This window comes from Somniosus microcephalus, chromosome 11, assembly GCF_052327205.1.
Source record: "Somniosus microcephalus isolate GS21.2 chromosome 11, FLI_Smic_1.0, whole genome shotgun sequence".
Taxonomy (NCBI): domain Eukaryota; kingdom Metazoa; phylum Chordata; class Chondrichthyes; order Squaliformes; family Somniosidae; genus Somniosus; species Somniosus microcephalus.
In genome coordinates, this window is record NC_140997.1 from 210,635,375 (window position 1) to 210,656,002 (window position 20,628).

Consider the following 20,628-nt stretch of genomic DNA (forward strand, 5'->3'; position numbering starts at 1 on the left):
AAGCTGTTGTTGTTGTTGCACTATGGTGAAGGCAAATTTTCATTGTATAGCTGATAAGGAAACTGGCTTGGTACGAAAACTTCTGTAAGACACTGCCTGGAAGCTGAGTATATGTGTTTATGTATGTACTGTTGGTTGCCTACCATCATTGAAAATCCAACTGGTGAAGCTACTTTTTTATGAGACATGGGGGGAGAAATTGGGTCAGTAGCGCCACCTGTTAGCGCCTAAAGAGGTATTCAGTGGCTGTAGCGCCACTGGCTGCGTCTCCCGCGATATTCAGTAGGGGCGCTAATGGTGGCGTTAGGCATTTGCGCTGCGCCGCCACCGATGATGTCATCGGTGTGCGCAGTGCCCCGTTCGCGATATTTGGTAGTGAACGCCGCAGTTGCGCCGTTCGCTACCCGCGCCCGGTTCACGGGGCCTTACTGTGCCGGCAGCGGCGCAAGTTAAGGTGGAGGTGCGGGGCGGCCGCCTGCCAGCACCTCTGTCCCCGGCCTCCTAAACCCCCCCCCGCGGCATTGCCGCCTGTTTCCCGAGAGCCCGGCACTTCTCCTTGGTGCCGGGCTCATTTGCCGGCACTCGCGAGCGGGGATCGCGCTGTTGCAGGCACCTCCCCCTTAACAGTGGGAGGAAGGCCTGCAGTACCGCAGCGTGCCATGCCGCAGCGTGTGGCGCTGCGGCACAGTGCGCTGCGATAATCAGTTTCAGCGCCCTAAGAGGGACGCGGAGCGCCTTGAGTCTCGCCCCGTCTCCCTCGAGCGGCACTGAAACTGAATTTCTGGCGATCGGTATTACTCCGATCGCTGCGCTAAATCCTGCGCTCAGGCGACTTTTGCGCCACTTTGGCGCCCCAACCCAATTTCTAGGCCATGGTGTATTACCATGACGCAAACAAAACGATAGTGACGATACACTTGCATTTTGTGGTGAGTTTTGTTGCTCAATATGCCACTCGTGATTTTGAATTTGCTGTCCACCTAGCATGAGTTCAAACCTGCACTTGGCAGGTGCATAATGACCAACTAGTAATTTTTTTACACCCTAGAGGAGGAATCCGTTAATTGTAGGCATGCCTCTTTGCAAACACCCCTCATGTGAGCATCTGGATGTAGTCGTTGATCATAAATAAGCCTCTGAAGCACAGGACTTGGGTGATGAGGATATCAGAGTGCCTTGGGGGTGTGGGGGCAGTGGCAGCGATGTCTCTTTGGAGTCAAATTGGCTGCAAAATGACATTCTTGGCAATGAAAGATTGGAACAGAGTCAACCCTACATGACAGACTTGGTAAATCAGGCAAATCTGTGATACTCTAGAGCAGGGGTTGTCAGCCGGGTGTCTGTGGCTGCCAGGGGTCCGTTAGAAGGTTTCATGGGGTCCACCAATGTCTAGGTAAAAGTAATACTTTTTTTTGCCCTAACAAAATATGGCAGCACTCATTCTCAAACCGGCACAACCTCACAGTGCACATGCTCTTTAGTGAGGTCACTGGAATGTGAATGGTGATGTTTGATAAAGACTCGTCGTTATAAAGCAGCGCACGGAAGTGAAGGACACACCTGGAGACAGACAGCAGCACATGGGGATAATCCTAGCAACTCACCTGGAGACAGTAAGGCCGCGACTTCTAGCTAAGTCCCAGTTCCCCTCTTGGGGGGGTGATGTTGACGGTTAATCGGGTGAGTTGCACCCCGGCTCTCCCATCCCGAGAGGATCCGGCCTTTGCCTCAGGCTCTGCCTACACCTCTGCAGACTCCACTGTGCTGGGGTCACTATTTCGTCATTTGCAGGCGACCGCTCCAATAAACAATGAGGCAGGAGGTCGGGCCCGGCAACACAATGCGCAGCGCCTCCCTAGAACTGGGAATTAATGTGTAGGTTCACAATATGACATATCAAAGCGTCCTCTTTATAGGGAGGTAAAAAGCAAATTACTGCAACAGTACATATACTGGAAAACATCAGGTCAAACAACATCTACAGGAAGAGCAGGCAACATTTCTTCAGAAGGGGTTGGGGTATCTGATTCTTTGTTCACCCACCTGGGGTGTCTGATGCTTTGCTCATCCATGTGGGGTAACTGATGATATGTTCGCTCATTTGAGGTTGGCGTATTATGCTTTACTCACCATTCGGGTGAGGGCTGAGGTATTTTTAATGTATATATATTTTTTGATTCTTTGGATGTGGCCAAGACTGGCATTTATGCCCATCCCTAGTTGGTGCATGTTTATTACCTGATAAAAGCGCAGAAATTAACACATTTTCATAATAAATATATATGTTTAATTGTTATACAGAAAAACTACATTTGTTGTGTTACAGGGGTGTCTGTGGAATCTTTAGAACACGGGAGGCGGGGGGCCTCAGAAGCAAAAAGGTTGACAAACCCTGCTCCAGAGAACTGATGGACCAGCCGGCCTAGCTCTTGAATTGGACATGGGATAGATCTGTCACTAGGGGGTGTGATTCTTCTCTCATCTCTAGATAACCCTGTAAACCAATGCCCTAACAAATAGGTTGTCCTTGATATGCTGGTAAGCGGCGCCTTTTTTTGGTTAAGCCACAAATCCTGGTGGGCAGGGCTGAGACTTGGTTAGTTGCCAACCTGCGCTCGTGCACCTAAGCTCTCTGAACCTATGTAAGTGGGCTGTGACCCTATGGGGAGAGTATGTATTCATATCAAGCAAAGAGAAACATTACCTGTGGGTTTTCATGCATCTCAGACACCTAGCCGACCAAAAGAACATGGACTAAATGTTGACACTGTGTCTGTGGTTATGGCCTAAGGAGTAAAATGTTCTCCAGGAATTGCACCTCCCTCATGTGTTACTGATGACAGAGGCCTTCCTCCACGGGGATGGCTGGGGATTACCGACAGGGCGAATGGGCTCAGAGCAGGTGGTCCATGAGCAAGCCCATCTGGTACATAGAAACATAGAAGATAGGAGCAGGAGTAGGCCATTCGGCCCCTCGAGCCTGCGCTGCCATTTAATGAGATCATGGCTGATCATCCAAATTCAGTACCCTGTCAACAAGCTCTAATAGTGAGAGGTAAATCTAGCCCTTCAGACACTTTTGTACTGTGGTGCAGAGCAAGTTAGTGTGTCTTTGTACAGACAATACACTATTCATCTGGTATGTCAATAAACAGGATGCAGCTGACTCTCAGTCCCTCTCAAGATACAGCACAATCTGTTCATTGGTATCACAGGGTGACACTGACAGAGCAACATCTGAGTTCAACATTATGGTTTAAACCTGTGATGAACAATACAGTTTAAACCACACAGCAATCCAGCTGCATTGAGGGAGTCCAGAACATATTTTAGACTAGTTTTGGAATAAATGAAAGATTTATATTTATATAGCACATTATCATGTCTCTGAGAAATGTTGCATGCAATGAATTAGTATGACTATTTTTACCTGGTCAGGTTTTTGTGTGGAACAAATTCAAACAAGAAAAAAATTAGATAAAGGATCAGTTAATTATTTTTTTTGTTGGTTGAGAGAGGAGCTTTGGCCAAATCACCAGGAAAACCAGTTTTCAAATAATCTCATGGGCTCTTTGAGTGTCAGCTTGACTCAGTCGTTGATGGAATAGGTGTAACTGGGGTTTTAACGGCATATTGACTTATGAACAACGGTTCTAGCTCTGAAAAACACATTTTATATTTGTGGAATGTTAAATTTCTCCATTATGATAGAAAATTACTATATTTTAAAAATAATAAAAATATATACTTTTTAATTTTTTTAAAAGTTTGTTTGATATTTCAGCTTCTAGCTTAACCCCATGTGTATGTCCGAATCTTTATTTCGCTCTCTTGTAAAAAATTTAAAAACGTGAATTGAATCAGTGCTTTTTATTTCCTGGTTTGCTGTCTGAGAATTCTTCTATTGGATTGGCTACTTAAACAGTTTGATGACATCACTGCTGCGCTGCGGTGGGTTACCCTTTTGACCGCGCTACAATCAATTTAATGTCAAGAAACCTAAAGTGTTCGCCACAGAGATCGCAAGATTTTTGTGGGCAGCTTTCTTCATGGTTAGTGACGATCTCCGTCGCTTTGCCGCTGATCACAACTTCTGGGCCAATATCTTATTAACCTACGACTGAACTTTAGTTCCATCTGTTTTCTTATGGCTGCCATCTCAGCTTTTCAGGATCCTCTTGTTTTAGGTTTGTCAGAACATGTCCAAATGTTTGAGGGAAATTTGGAAACGAAATCCAAATAGATCATCTTTGATTATACGGTAGTGTGTCAATTTAGTGTTACATAACTTAATATACCCTTCTTTCAAACATCTCAGCATCTGTAATTTGAAAGGCTGTCTGAAACACCACTCCATCAGTTGCTGTGGTTTTAGAGAATAGGATTAGTGAGATCCAGGGATGCATCATTCATCAGCTTTATCTCATCTGCCATAATGATTGTGCAATACTTAAGACATTTCTTTCCAAAGGTTGTATCCCACTTCCATTTAGTTTAAGAAATTGTGATTCTTTTTTCCACCTTCTCCTTGTAACTTGGGGTTTGAAAACATTGTCACTGCTTAGATGTCTGCAGGGCTCTTGCTTATTGTATTGTTGGCACTAAATCCCTCTGCCAAACTCATTGTTTTTGTTTTACAGTATATGGTTTTAAAGTATTTGGTAAGGTTATCATTGAATTGTGACTTGTCCGGTAATTTATTCATGTACTTCACAAAGCTAACTAACATCTAGCTGGCAGGAAATCCACAGAGCCAGTAAAAAAAATCATGACACCAGTTCTACAGCTACTTCCTGGGCATCCCTAAACAAGGGTCCTTGTACGAACATACGAAGTAGGAGTAGGCCACTCGGCCCTTCGAGCCTGCTCCGCCATTCAATAAGATCATGGCTGATCTGATTACTCCACATTTCTGCCTACCCCCGATAACTTTTCACCCCCTTGCTTACCAAGAATCTATCTACCTCTGCCTTAAAAATATTCAAAGACTCTGCTTCCACCGCCCTCTGAGGAAGAGAGTTCCAAAGACTCACGACCCTCTGTGAGAAAAAATTTCTCCTCATCTCTGTCTTAAATGGGCGACCCCTTATTTTTAAACAGTGACCCCTAGTTCTAGATTCTCCCACAAGAGGAAACATCCTCTCCACATCCACCCTGTCCAGACCCCTCAGGATCTTATATGTTTCAATCAAGTCACCTCTTATTCTTCTAAACTCCAGCGGATACAAGCCTAGCCTGTCCAACCTTTCCTCATAAGACAACCCGCCCATTCCAGGTATTAGTCTAGTAAACCTTCTCTGAACTGCTTCCAACGCATTTACATCCTTCCTTAAATAAGGAGACCAATACTATACACAGGAGTCCAGATGTGGTCTCACCAATGCCTTGTATAACTGAAGCATAACCTCCCTACTTTTGTATTCAATTCCCCTTGCAATAAACGATAACATTCTATTAGCTTTCCTAATTACTTGCTGTACCTGCATAGTAACCTTTTGTGATTCATGCACTAGGACACCTAGAACCCTCTGCATCTCGGAGCTCTGCAATCTCTCACCATTTAGATAATATGCTTCTTTTTTATTCTTCCTGCCAAAATGGACAACTTCACATTTTCCTACATTATACTCCATTTGCCAGATCTTTGCCACTCACTTAACTTATCTATATCCCTTTGTAGTCTCCTTATGTCCTCTTCACAATTTACTTTCCTACCTGTCTTTGTGTCTTAAGCAAATTTAGTAACCATACCTTCGGTCCCTTCATCCAAGTCATTTATATAAATTGTAAAAAGTTGAGGTCCTAGCACTGATCCCTGTGGCACACCACTCGTTACATCTTGCCAATCAGAAAATTACCCATTTATGCCTACTCTCTGTTTCCTGTTAGCTAGCCAATCTTCTATCCATGCCAATATGTTACCCCCTACACCATGAGCTTTTATTTTCCGCAATAACTTTTGATGTAGCACCTTATCAAATGCCTTCTGGAAATCTAGGTACAGTACATCCACCAGTTCCCCATTATCCACAGCACATGTTACTTCCTCAAAGAACTTCAATAAATTGGTTAAACATGATTTCCCTTGCACAAAACCATGTTGACTCTGCCTGATTACTTTGAACTTTTCTAAATGCCCTGCTATAATGTCTTTAATAATAGCTTCTAACATCTTCCCTATGACAGATGTTAAGCTAACTGGCCTGTAGTTTCCTGCTTTCTGTCTCCCTCCCTTTTTGAATAAAGGAGTTACATTTGCTATTTTCCAATCTAATGGAACCTTCCCCGAATCTAGGGAATTTTTGAAAATTAAAACCAACGCATCAACTATCTCACTAGCCACTTCTTTTAAGACCCTAGGATGAAGTCCATCAGGACCCGGGGACTTGTCAGCCCGCAGCTCCAACAATTTGCTCAGTACCACTTCCCTGGTGATTATAATTTTCTTGAGTTCCTCCCTCCCTTCCATTTCCTGATTTACAGCTATTTCTGGGATGTTACTTGTATCCTCTATAGTGAAGGCTGATGCAAAATACCTGTTCAATTCAACTGCCATCTCCTTATTTTCCATTATTAATTCCCCAGACTCACTTTTTATAGGACCAACGCTCACTTTGTTAACTCTTTTCTTTTTTAAATATCTATAGAAACTCTTACTATCTGTTTTTATATTTCTAGCTAGCTTTCTCTCGTACTCTAATTTTTCCCTCCTTATTAATCTTTTAGTCATTCTTTGCTGTTTTTTATATTCTGTCCAATCTTCTGACCTGCCACCCATCTTTGCGCAATTATATGCTTTTTCTTTAAGTTTAATACTATCTTTAACTTTTTTAGTTAACCATGGATGGTGGGTCCTCCCCTTGGAATTTTTCTTTCTCATTGGAATGTATATATTCTGTGTATTTTGAAATATCCCCTTAAATGTCTGCTGCTGCAACTCTATTGACCTATCCCTTAGCCTAATTTGCCAGTTCACTTTAGCTCTGCTTTCATGCCCTCATAATTGCCCTTATTTAAGTTTAAAATACTAGTCTTAGACCCACTCTTCTCTCTCTCAAACTGAATGTAAAATTCAATCATGTTATGATCGCTGCTATCTAGGGGCGCCTTCACTATGAGGTCATTAATGAATCCTATCTCGTTGCACAATACCAGGTCTAGTATAGCCTGCTCTCTGGTTGGCTCCAGAATGTGATGAGCTATGTAGAAAGAAAAGACAAGGGGGGAGAAATTGGGTGAGTAGCGCCACCTGTTAGCGCCTAAAGAGGCAGTCAGTGGCTGTAGCACCACTGGCTGCGTCTCCCGCGATATTCAGTAGGGGCGCTAATGGTGACGTTAAGCATTTGCGCTGCGCCGCCACCGATGACGTCATCGGTGTGCGCAGTGCCCCGTTCGCTACCCGCGCCCGGTTCACGGGGCCTTACTGTGCCGGCAGCGGCGCAAGTTAAGGTGGAGGTGCGAGGCGGCCGCTTTTTTGGCGGCTGCCTGCCAGCACCTCCGTCCCTGGCCTCCTAACCCCCCCTCCCGCAGCATTGCCGGCTGTTTCCCGAGAGCCCGGCACTTCTCCTTGGTGCCGGGCTCATTTGCCAGCACTCGCGAGCGGGGATCGCGCTGTTGCAGGCACCTCCCCCTTAACAGTGGGAGGAAGGCCTGCAGTACCGCAGTGTGCCGTGCCGCAACATGTGGCGCTGCGATAATCAGTTTCAGCGCCCTAAGAGGGACGCGGAGCGCCTTGAGCCTCGCCCCGTGTCCCTCGAGGGGCACTGAAACTGAATTTCTGGCGATCGGTATCACTCCGATCGCTGCGCTAAATCCTGCGCTCAAGTGACTTTTGCGCCACTTTGGCGCCCCAACCCAATTTCTCGGCCAAAGACTTGCATTTATATACCACCTTTCATGACCTCGGGTCAGTTAAATACTTTTGAAGTGTAGTCACTGTTGTAATGTAGGAAATGCAGCAACCAATTTGCACCTAGTCAAGTCCCTCAAACAGCAATGTGATAATGACCAGATAATCAGTTTTTAGTTGTTGGTTGAGGGATAAATATTGGCCAGGACACTTGGGAGAACTCCCCTGCTCTACTTTGACTAGGAGCCATGGGATCTTTTACGTCCACTTGAGAAGGCAGATGGGGCGTCAATTTAACGTTTCATCCAAAAGATAGCTACGTGAAGTAACTCACATGCCTTCACTAAACATCAGTATTTGAATTTAGCAGACAATAAAGACACTTTGTTTGACCGGTCAATCCTGCCAGTCTCCATCCCCCCACAAGGACTTTACTCCTCCTCCATCCTGAGGCACTACTTTGTAAACCTCCAACAGTGTGAATGATACAATCTGTAGCAGGAGGAAAGATTATCTAGGGTCGTTTTCATTCTGTTAATAAGCATCCTCCATGCACTGTACTCTGACCCAGGCATCCATTCGATCCTTGGAAGGACTGATTGGATGTCTGAACCAACGTGCAGTGCATGGAGAATGCTTATTAGGAGGATGAAATTATTAATAAGTTTCTTTCATGCAATGACTGTGGACAAAATGAACTGACATTCCAGGGCCCAGCAGGCTGTATGATACTATGAAGTAGAATATGGTTGGTTACATTGGGACACTTTTAAGATTACAACATCATGACATTAAAAAACCTGTTAAAGGGAGGTCAGCTCTTGTGTCATCATTTTTCACAGCAGAAAGTGGTCTTATGCTCGACTTAAGTAGTGCATGGAGAATGTTCATTAGAATACCCTGTAAGTGAGGTATACTTTCTGTAATATAGACCACTTAATTGCAACAGTTTTCTAATCCTAGTACCATCATGGAGTCTTTCTACAGCAGTTACTTTGCTAGTTCTATACAATTGTAAATCTTTAATTATAATACTCTTGTGAAGTCTCTCTTTATTAAGTCGTTTCTTCATGATTAAAAGTTATACTTAAAATGAAACACCCTCTTGGGTGGTGTTCTCCTAGTAGCTTTAATCAATTTATTGTACAGTTCAAAGCTAATAGCATTGCTTTATAAATATTATTTGGTTTATTTTGTATAAGATTTTTGCATTGGTTTACATATTGATTGAATTGTTAGCCACTTTGTTTATGTAGTATTTTTAGGAGCATAAATTGCTGCAATGAGTCTGTTGACAGTGTGTCACCTTGAGTGGTATTACAGTCTTGACTTTTGGGATATTTGTTGGTGGTGGCCAAAGGATAGTTGAAGAGGGGCCGTGCCTTGTGATGGAGTTGAGTTGGATCATTGTTCATTCGTGCCTAGAGTGGGGAGGTAGAGATTTGAACTGTTCCTCCTATGTAGGGATGTGCTATGGTGTGAGGGCAGCTCTTTTTATGTAGATCTTGTTCCAAGTTTTAGGAAGTCCGACTTGATTTTCTCACACTGTGATGAAATACAGAAGCAAAATAGATGAGATTGCTTTGTGTGTTCCATTCATTTCATCTTGACCCAATGTGATCTGATCACATTTTCTGCACACTGTCAATTTCTATGTATTGGTTTGAACATCATTCTGTTTTAAGAAGCATGTGACTAATTTATTTGCATTTTCCCAACTGCGTTAAAACATAGGGTTAAGAGGCTCCCCTTAATGATTTGTGCATTGTAGAAAGTATCGCTGCTAAAACAAAAAATATAACATTACAGGTTTTAATTTACAAAGAAAGTTGAATGAATCAAAAAATGTTCATTGATTATGCAGTTCAGTAGATCTAGTAGTAGTGCTGGATGCGTGTTTAACTCCTGGACTTGCCACTGACTGAACCCTGACTGCTCTTAGTCATCAGATCAGGCATTTCATGGTACAGGAAACTTTGTGTTATCCGGAGGCTAAATGTCCGGCACGCTCGAGCCACCGGCAAAAATCAGGAGCCGTTTTATTTGGGTTTTTTTCTTCTCGTGGCTTTTTTTTCAACAGTCAGGCTCCGCAAAATCTCTCTGAAGCTGTTGCTAAGTGACAGAGAGGCTTCCAAGGTACGGCCGACTGTTTAGAAGCTGTTGCTAAGCAACAGTGTTTGTTGCCAGATACGGAGCTCAAAAGCTCCATATGCTTCAACATTAACACTGGTTTGTCCGGCAGTTTTGAGGGAACGGCAACAGCTCGGTCCCGTCGGTGCCAGATAGCACAAAGTTTCCTGTAGTACAATGCTCCTTTGGGAAAGGGGAAGGACAATGGGAACTGCTGTATCAGTCCCACCCATGGAAATGCAACTACAATTTGTTGATCATGGATTAATGTTAAGAGTGATGGAGAAATGGGCTGTGAAAACCAACTCGTAGAGGATGAAGCATGATGGCAGGAGTCAGGGTTGTTGACATAAAAGGAAGTAAATATTGTTCAGTGGGTAAATGTATCATCTAATGTGGTCTTGTGACAACAGTTTCTTTCCTAGTCTATGCTGATGCAGATGATCACAGAGAGGGTGGCAATTGGGGTGCTATTGTTCACCCACCGGTGCTCCTGGATTAGGGAGGGAAAAAATCAACCAGGGTTACAATTTTTGATTATTGTCCAATGGCACTTGTTGAAAAACATGTATATGTAGTTGTTGTGCTTGATCATAACGTCCAACGTCCCAAATTGTTGAATCATTTATGGCCATTTGCAATCTAGTTTTACACAGGAAGAATGGCCAGACAATACCAGAGTGCCACTGGCACTTGTGGAACTCTAATCTAGAAAGTATCAAGTGAGGATGGCTGAAAAATACACCTGTATTTTTTCCTACATTTATTTAATTTGATTTCCTATCCAGGGTAAGAAATAGAGAGTTTGTTTTAGAGGGGGAGAAATACAAATTCCAAACTGAACTCTTGGATTGTTTTTCTGTAACCCATCTATTTATTGTATAGTTCCTTTCAAGAGCTTTCAAAGTTCTGTTGGATTTATGCCTTTCTACATGGCTTTATTTTTTTGAGAGAGTGTATGTTCTTAAAATTTTACACCAAGCCTTTGTTTCTATAGTGCTGTATTAAATTCAGTTTATTTTAGTAGTATCATTTTTATTTTATTTCACTTGTAATTTTTTTAATACTTTGAACTACTGACAGCAAAGCAGATTCTACTGATTGACCATGCTAATCCAACTTGCTCTATATTGGCTTGTTTTAATTGTTTGCTTTATTGTGTTATTATTATTGGGCAGATGCGTTCCTAACATGTTAATTCTATCTTATTGTGTAGAAAACAAATCTTTCACATGGCTGTTACCATAGTATTTGACAACTTGGGTATAGACCTCAGATTTGGGTTTAATTTATAGACTGTTCTTACACTGCTTACCTTCTGCTTTAGTATTGTACCATTTCAGAATATATACTATGATGTGGAGATGCCGGTGTTGGACTGGGGTGGACAAATGTGAGAAGTCACACAACACACCAGGTTATAGTCCAACAGCTTTATTTGAAATCACAGCGCTCCGAAAGCTTGTGATTTCAAATAAAGCTGTTGGACTATAACCTGGTGTTGTGTGACTTCTCAGAATATATACTGATTTATAAAAAAATGAAATTATGTTAAAAGTCTGAACACAAATTTAATGGTAATTCACAGCCCTTTTGAGTGGGAATCGATTAAACCTGCTGAAATCCTAACACAAAAAGAAGTTATTTGAAGTATATATTTTTACATATTTAATTTGACTAAAAGTTATGGAATTATGAACTGCCATAACTCCAGTGAAACTACCTAATACAACAAACCTTAAATAATGTTTGCCATTGTAAGTTAACTGTGAAGTATTGCTGAACATAAATGTTTTTACAGTCATAACTGTATTAATATAATTTTTAAATTTCACCTAAATCAACACCTGAATTACTACTTCTGAAAATATTATACTGTTAATATGGTGCAGGTTAAACTTACAGAAAATCATTTTGTCTGACCAAGAACTGCATTACTTGTTAACTAGAGGAAAAAGAAAATGGAGCAGAGTCTATCCTGGCCAGGGCAATGTGCAAGAAAAGTCCTTTCTTTGAGGCCAAGGACCTAGTCATCTAGAGACATATTACATTTTGAGCAACTTATTTCAATATTATTGCAGCATCAGCTGTAGCATTTCCTTGGAGTTTTGGGATCATTTTGATGCTGATTTTAAAATAAGTAAAATCAGTAAAATTAACAGTAATTAAGTCACAGTGATTTTTATACTTGGTCATTCTGTAGAACATTGCTTACATAATAAATAGCTTACAAAGTTCACTTTACAATCAAGTGTGGAAAATGCAACAATTTTTCCTTTTCTTATGACCTATTACAATTTAAATATGTCCTTTGGAATCTTCAATTAATGTTTCTTTTTTTCATGGAAACACTTGCAATATTCCTTCGAAGGGCATGCAAAACACATGAAGCATATCATAAATAGAAGATGAAATTAATTACTGTTTTCAGCTTCTGAATAAAAGTGTAACTTCATACCTGATGAATTTCTTTGCTTGCCTTTTGGGTTTGGGGCACACTGATCCTTAAATTGTTCCCAGATTCTCAGGCGAGATGTTTCACAGAACAGAAACTGCAATATGGTTGTGAAAAACACAGCTTTAATATTGGTTTTATTTACTAAGTTTTTACCTCACCTTAGCAGCAATGCTCAGCTGTGGGTGTCTTCATTGTATAAATTAATCTGGAAACAAAAAGCCATTTGCTCACTGACCGTGGCTGAGTTTTATGGTTAAATGTTGTTGTCAGCTTATGTGAAAAAGGAATCTAGATTATTTCCTTTGAGACAAAACATAAGGAATCAATAAAGGGCTTAACTGAAACAATGTGTGTTGGGTTTATTTTTCTCTCTAGCCATGCCAAGTTTATTTGACTGCTGCTTGTATTGAGTTGTTCATGAAGTAAGATGAAGTCTGAAGCTGTAACCTTTTCACTGAGACAAGAAATAATTTGACAATTCTTAAACGTGGCTCGAGAAAAATGCAAAGAAAGGAAGTGTGTGTGAGGGGCATAGAGAGTGGAAAACATAAAAAAAGACATACATACAGAGGAAAAAAAGCATACAGATGAGACAGAGGGAAGAAAAGACTTGGAGAAAGAGCCCAAAGACAGAAATATTCAGAGAAGAACAAACACAGAGACAGAAACAATAGTGCCAGAGAAATACAGTGAGAAAAAGAATTAAAGGGTAGGAAAAAAGAGATTTTTAAAAAAATTAAAAAATTTGTTTTTGAGCAATGCCACAGGACATCAAGTTTGTATTAAATTTGCCAGTCACTATAAATTCCCAGTAACCACTGCAGATTTCTTTACGAGGCACTCACAGGAAACACCATGCAGCCATCTCCTACCCAGCCATGTGCAGAAATACCTCTTTCGCTGAAGGGTACTTATTTATTTGGACTTAATGTCTGCTTAGCAAAAATGTTGATGAGCTTGGGTCGAAGTATTTAACCTTTTAACAACAACTTGTATTTATGTAGCACCGTTAACATAGAAAAATGTTCCATGGCATTTGACAGGCATAACGAAAACAGTGGACACCGAACCAGAGAAGGAGTTATTAGGAGTGGTGACCACTTGGTCATCGAGGTGGTTCTAAGAAGGGCCTTAAAGGGAGACAGGGACATGGAGAGGTGGAGGGGTTCAGGGAAGGAATTTCAGAGCCTGGGGTCTAGATGGCTGAAAGCAGCTCACCATTGGTGAGCCAAAGACAGCAGGGTGTAAACAAGAGGCTGGAGTCAGAGGAACAGAGAGTTTGGGGTGGGGTGGGGGCTTATAGCAATGGAGGTGGTTACTGACATTGGAAGGTGTGAATGAGAGATTTAAACATAAGGCTGAGAATTTTAAATGAGCTGCTTGGAGACCAGGAGCCAATGTAGGTCAGTGAGGACAGGGGTAATGGGCGAGTGGGACTTAGTGCGGGATAGGATATGGGCACCAGAGTTTTGGATAAGCTGAAACGGAATCTGTATGGGTAGAAATGAGAAATAGCAAGGGGAGGAAAACGTTAGTGGGTGTGATATATAGGCCTCCAAATAGTAATATGGAGGTGAGGGAAGGCATAAAAAGGGAAATTAGAGAAGCGTGCGATAAGAGCACAGCTGTCATCATGGGTGACTTTAATTTACATATTGATTGGACTACCCAAATTAGTAAAAATTCTGAGGAGGAGGAATTCCTGGAATGTTTTCGGGACGGTTATCTGGACCAATATGTCGAGGAGCCGACTCGAGATCAGGCCATTTTAGACTGGGTATTGTGCAATGAGAAGGGACTTATCAGCAATCTTCTTGTACGAGGCCCCTTGGGTCAGAGCGATCATAATATGATCGAGCTCTCAGTCGAGATGGAGAGTGAGGAAATTGAATCAGAGACTAAGGTCCAGAACTTAAATAAAGGGAATTACGAGGGTATGAGACGGGAATTGGGTAAGATTGATTGGGTGGTGTTTCTGGGGGGATTGACAGTGGATAGACAATGGCAAGCATTCAAAGATAGAATGGAAGAATTCCAGAACATGTTTATACCGGTTTGGCATAAAAATAAACCTAAAAAGGTGACTCAACCGTGGATAACGAGGGAAATTAGGGACAGCATAAAATCAAAAAAAAGGGCATATCAACTGGCAAAAAAAAGCACCAGACCGGAAGATTGGGGGCAGTACAGGATACAGCAAAAGAGGACAAAGGGATTAATCAGGAAGGGGAAAATAGAATACGAAAGTAAACTTGCAGCAAACATAAAGACAGACTGCAAAAGCTTTTATCGGTATATCAGGAGGAAAAGACTGGTAAAATCCCAAGTCGGTCCCTTGCAGTCCGATTCGGGAGAATATATAATGGAGAATAAGGAAATGGCAGACCAATTAAACTCATACTTTGGTTCTGTATTCACAAAGGAGGACACAAATAACCTCCCAGGAATATCGACAAACATAGGGACTAATGAGAGGGAGGAGCTGACAGAAATTAGTATCTCTAGGGATATGGTGTTGGGTAAGTTGAGGGGACTGAAGGCCGACAAATCCCCGGGGCCTGATAAACTACATCCTAGGGTACTGAAGGAGGTGGCCCTGGAGATAGCAGATGCTCTAAGGATCATCTTCCGGAACTCCATTGACTCGGGAACAGTACCCGTGGATTGGAGGGTAGCTAATGTTACCCCAATATTTAAAAAGGGGGGTAGAGAGAAAGCAGGGAATTATAGACCAGTAAGCCTTACATCGGTTGTGGGCAAAATGCTAGAGTCCATTATTAAGGATAAAATAGCGGAGCACTTGACAAATGGGGAAAGGATCGGACAGAGTCAACATGGATTTACAAAGGGTAAATCGTGTTTGACTAATCTGCTGGAATTTTTTGAGGAAGTAACTGGTAAAATAGATGGGGGAGAGCCAGTGGATGTGGTGTACCTTGACTTCCAGAAAGCCTTCGATAAGGTTCCACACAAAAGATTATCATGCAAAATTAAGGCTCATGGGATTGGGGGCAAAGTATTAACGTGGATAGAGAACTGGCTGGCGGATAGAAAACAGAGAGTTGGAATAAACGGCTCGTTTTCGGAGTGGCAGGCAGTGACCAGCGGGGTGCCGCAAGGATCTGTCCTGGGACCCCAGCTGTTCACAATATATATAAATGATCTGGATCAGGGAATTGGATGCAATATTTCCAAATTCGCTGACGACACTAAACTAGGAGGAGGGGTGGGCTCTGATGAGGATGTCAGGAGGCTACAGTGCGATTTGGACAGGTTGGGGGAATGGGCGGATACGTGGCAGATGCACTATAATGTGGATAAATGCGAGGTTATCCACTTTGGGGGTAAAAACAGGAGGGTGGATTATTATCTAAATGGCAATAGATTGGGAGATGGGGAAGTGCAGAGGGACCTGGGTGTTCTTGTGCACCAGTCACTGAAGGAGAGCATGCAGGTGCAACAGGCGATTAAGAAGGCAAATGGTATGTTGGCCTTCATATCAAGGGGGTTCGAGTATAGGAATAGGGAAACCTTACTACAGCTGTACAAGGTGCTGGTGAGACCGCATCTGGAGTATTGTGTACAGTTTTGGTCGCCCCATCTGCGGAAGGATGTTCTTGCCATGGAAAGAGTGCAGCGGCGATTCACCAGGCTGATACCTGGAATGGCGGGAATGACCTACGAGGAGAGATTGAATAGTTTGGGCTTGTACTCACTGGAGTTTAGAAGATTGAGAGGGGATCTCATCGAAACATATAAAATTATGGCAGGCCTGGACAGGCTGAATTCAGAGAGAATGTTTCCAATGGCAGGGGAGCACAGAACCAGGGGCCACAGTCTAAAAATAGCGGGCAAATCATTTAAAACAGAGATGAGGAAGAATTTCTTCACTCAAAGAGTGGTGAGCCTGTGGAATTCCCTGCCACAGAGGGCTGTGAAGGCTAATTCAATAAATATTTTCAAGAGAGAATTGGATATATTTCTGAAGGCTAAGGGGATTAAGGGTTACGGAGAAAAGGCGGGGACGGGCTACTGAACTGGTAAGATCAGCTATGATCTCAGACGAAGATCAGCCATGATCTCATTGAATGGCGGAGCAGGCTCGAAGGGCCGAATGGCCTACTCCTGTTCCTATCTCTATGTTTCTATGTTTCTAAAGTTTACGGAGGGTGAAGGATGGGAGGCTGGCTAAGGAGAGCATTGTAGTAATGAAGTCTAGGAGTGGGTGAAGATTTCAGCGACAGATAGGCTGGGATAAGGAGCAGAGGTGGGTGATGTTACCAGGGTGGAATTAGGTAGCCTTTGTGATGGAGAGGATATGGGGCCTGAAGTGCAGCTTGAGGCCGAGTAGGAAGCCAAAGTTGCAGGTTTCAGCCTAAGGCAATGGCTGGGGGGTGGGGGGGTGTGGGCTACGGATGGAATCCATGGTGAGAGTACAGTGGTTATGGTGGGTAGCTAAGACGATGGCCATTGTCATCCCAATGTTTAGCTGGAGTAAATTGTAGCTCATCCAAGACAGGATGTCGGACAAGCATTGCTAAAGCCGTTGGATCAGGTGAGAAAAGGGTAAGGCCCTCTCCAGTCCTCTAAGCACACATCCACACTCAATAGAGCCCTCGTCTACGTCAGGATGCTAGAATGTATTTCATTGGGTGCTAGCATTCAGCCTAACATACTTGTCTCAAATTTTACTTTTAATCCATTGTAATATTGCTTATCTTGCTCTCAGCCACTTAAGGATTCACCATCTCTCCATTAAAGACCAATATGAATTGCTTAATGATTTTCTGCACCATTTTTTGACCATCATCTATGAATTGACAACCCCCTCAGGGGATCCTACATCACTTTTAACAATTCTTTTGATGTTAAAAAAAAAAAAAAATCCCTCATACTACTTAACTTTCCTTAGCCCACTCTTAACTTTCCTTAGCCCACACTTAACTTTCTTTAGCCCACTCTTAACCTCTTATTTTCTCATATTCCCCTTGAGTATTTTCATTATTATAGAGAGAAACTATTCCTGCTGGTTGGGGAGTCTAGGACTGGGACATAGTCTAAAAATTAGAGCCAGACCTTTCAGGAGTGAAATTAGGAAACATTTCTACACACAGGGTGGTAGAAGTTCGGAACTCTCTTCCGCAAACGGCAATTGATGCTAGATCAATTATTAATTTTAAATCAGAGATTGATAGCTTTTTGTTAACTAAAGGTATTAAGAGCTATGGGCCAAAGGCGGGTATATGGAGTTGGGTCGTAGGTCAGCCATGATCTCATTGAATGACGGAACAGGCTCGAGGGGCTCAATGGCCTACTCCTGTTCCTATGTTCCTATATTATTCTTATAGTCGTAGGAACATAGGAACAGGAGTAAGCCATTTAGCCCCTCGAGCCTGTTCTGCCCTTGACTCCGCAATCAGCGAAAATAGTTTCTCTCTATCTACCCTATCAGTTCCCCTTAATATTTTGAAAACTTCGATCAAATCACCCCTTAATCTTATAAATTCCAGGGAATATAACCCTAGTTTGTGTAATCTCTCTTCGTAATTTAACCCTTGGAGTCCAAGTATCATTCTGGTAAATCTATGCTGCACTCCCTCCAAGGCTAATATATCCATCCTAAGGTGTGGTGCCCAAAACTGAAGAGTCCTCCAGGTGTGGTCTAACTAGCGATTTATATAGCTGTAGCATAACTTCTTACCCCATTGTATTCTAGTCCTCTAGATATAAAGCCCAGCATTCCATTAGCCTTTTAAAAAAATATTTTCTGTACCTGTCTGATATTTTAATGATCTATGTACATGGGCCCCTAAGTCTCTTTGGACCTCCACTGTTTCTAGCTTTTCACCATTTAAAAAGTACTCCTATTAATCCTCGTAGGTCGTCTTCAATTCTAATTGGTTTGTAACCTCTTTATTTATCCAGGGCATCCTTAAACTACTTGGTGTTTCCTTATTTTTTAATGGAAAATACTTATTCTGTACTTTTGCAATCTCATTTTAAAAAGCATTCCACTGTTGCCTGCATGCCAATTTCCCCTTTCACCTTACCTCCGCTAGATCACTTCTCGTCTTTCTAAAATCTGCCCTAATCCAATCAGGTGTACTAGTTTTTGCAGTGACTCTATTTCCTTTCTAGTTGGATCTGCTTTCAAAGTGCTCACCCATGTTTAGCTCATCTATCTGATCTATTTCATTGCTCGTAACCAGATCTAGCAATGCCTCCACCTTGTAGGAAGAAGGCCTCTACACATTTTAGGAATTCCATTCCTGTTCATTTATTCGCTCTCTGTCCCAATCGATTGTATAATGAAAATTTTCAGAACAACACTTGTGGTATTCCAATAATCTCTCTAATCTGACTGCAGATTTCCTTTTCCATTTCTTTCCCACAGTTTGGAGGTCTGTAATGCACCCCCACTAATAATAACAAGCCCTTAAACCCTTTTTTATCCTTTGAGCTCATGATCTACTCCAACCAGCGAGACACGGGGTTCACTGGTTGAAGTGAAGAAAGAATTCGAATCAGCTTTGAACCAACACATCAGAAAGTTTAGCATCACAGTGCCTCTTAAAAGGACAGTGTATATGTAAATAGCCTAGAATTTAAAGGGAAGTTCCATCTCCTGCATATAATAATCCCCCTTCCCAGGAGAATTTGTAAAAATTCATTCATGGGATGTGGGCATCGCTGACAAGGCCAGCATTTATTGCCCATCCCTAATTGCCGTTGAGAAGGTGGTGGTGAGTCGCCTTCTTGAATCGCTGCAGTCTGTGTGGTGAAGGTATTCCCACCGTGCTCTTAGGTTGGGATTTCCAGAATTTTGACCCAGCGCCGATGAAGCAACAATGATACAGTTCCAAGTCAGGATGGTGTGTGACTTGGAGGGGAACTTGCAGGTGGTGTTGTTCCCATGCAGCTCCTGCCCTTGTCCTTCTAAGTGGTAGACGTCGAGGTTTGGGAGGTGCTGTCGAAGAAGCCTTGGCGAGTTTCTGCAGTGAATCTTGTAGATGGTACACACTGCAGCCACGGTGCATCGATGGTGGAGGGAGTGAATGTTTAAGGTGGTGGATGATGTGCCAATCAAGCGGGCCGCTTTGTCCTGGATGGTGTTGAGCTTCTTGAGTGTTGTTGGAGCTGCACTCATCCAGAGAAGTGGAGAGCATTCCATCACACTCCTGACTTGTGCCTTGTAGATGATGGAAAGGCTTTGGGGAGTCAGAAGGTGAGTCACTCGCCACAGAATACCCAGCCCCTGACCTGTTCTTTTAGCCGCAGTATTTATGTGGCTGGTCCAGTTAAGTTTCTGGTAAATGGTGACCCCCAGGATGGTGATGGTGGGGGATTTGGCAATGGCAATGCTGTTGAATGTCATGGGGAGGTGGTTAGACTCTCGCTTGTTGGAGATGGTCATTGCCTGTCACTTGAGTGGTGCGAATGTTACTTGCCACCTTTCAGCACAAGCCTGAATGTTGTCCAGGTCTTGCTGCATGCGGGCATGAACTGCTTCATTATCTGAGGAATTGTGAATACAACTAAACACTGCAATCACCCGTGAACATCCCCACTTCTGACGTTATGATGGAGGGAGGGTCATTGATGAAGCAGCTGAAGATGCTTGGGCCTAGGACACTGCCCTGAGGAATTTCTGCAGCTGAGATAATTGGCCTTCAACAACCACAACCATTTTCCTTTGTGCTAGGTATGACTCCAAGCCATTGGAGAGCTTTCCCCTTGATTCCCATTGACTTCAATTTTACTAGGGCTCCTTGATGCCACACTCGGTCAAATGCTGCCTTGATGTCGAGGGCAGTCACTCTCACCTCACCTCTGGAATTCAGCTCTTTTGTCCATGTTTGGACCAAGGCTGTAATGAGGTCTGGAGCTGAGGGGTCCTGGAGGAACCTAAACTGAGCATCGGTGAGCAGGTTGTTGGCCTATAAGTGCTGCTTGATAGCATTGTTAAAACACACACAATTCGACCCAACACAATCGTCGCTAAGCAAAAGGAAAAATATCTGACATATTGGGCAGAAACAACAAAAACCCAAAGCAAACTCAATTGCTACTTGGCCCTAAACAGACAATACAACATAGCTGATTACCTGACCATGGTAAAGGATAACAAACTGAGAAGAACCTTGACAAGGTACAGACTTAGCGAACATAGCCTAGCGATCGAAACAGGCAG

The 20,628-nt window shown here is 42.7% G+C and overlaps 2 protein-coding genes across 7 annotated transcripts in view; one reads left to right on the forward strand and one right to left on the reverse strand.

Annotated features, from left to right (window-relative positions):
- Nucleotides 1-13,027, reverse strand: part of omd (osteomodulin) — a 30,706-nt gene extending 17,679 nt beyond the window's left edge. The window contains exons 1-3 of one of the 5 annotated variants that reach the window (XM_086001808.1): nucleotides 12,673-12,821; nucleotides 12,438-12,531; nucleotides 1,605-1,861 (exon numbers count right to left, since the gene is read on the reverse strand). The gene's annotated coding sequence lies outside the window, so the exon portion shown is untranslated. Of the gene's footprint in view, nucleotides 1-1,604; nucleotides 1,862-12,437 lie in introns of all 5 variants that reach the window. The other 4 variants (XR_015080057.1, XM_086001809.1, XM_086001810.1 and 1 more) reach the window with 4 other exon arrangements.
- cenpp (centromere protein P) overlaps nucleotides 1-20,628 on the forward strand; it is a 333,753-nt gene that overhangs the window by 139,543 nt on the left and 173,582 nt on the right. The window lies entirely within an intron of this gene.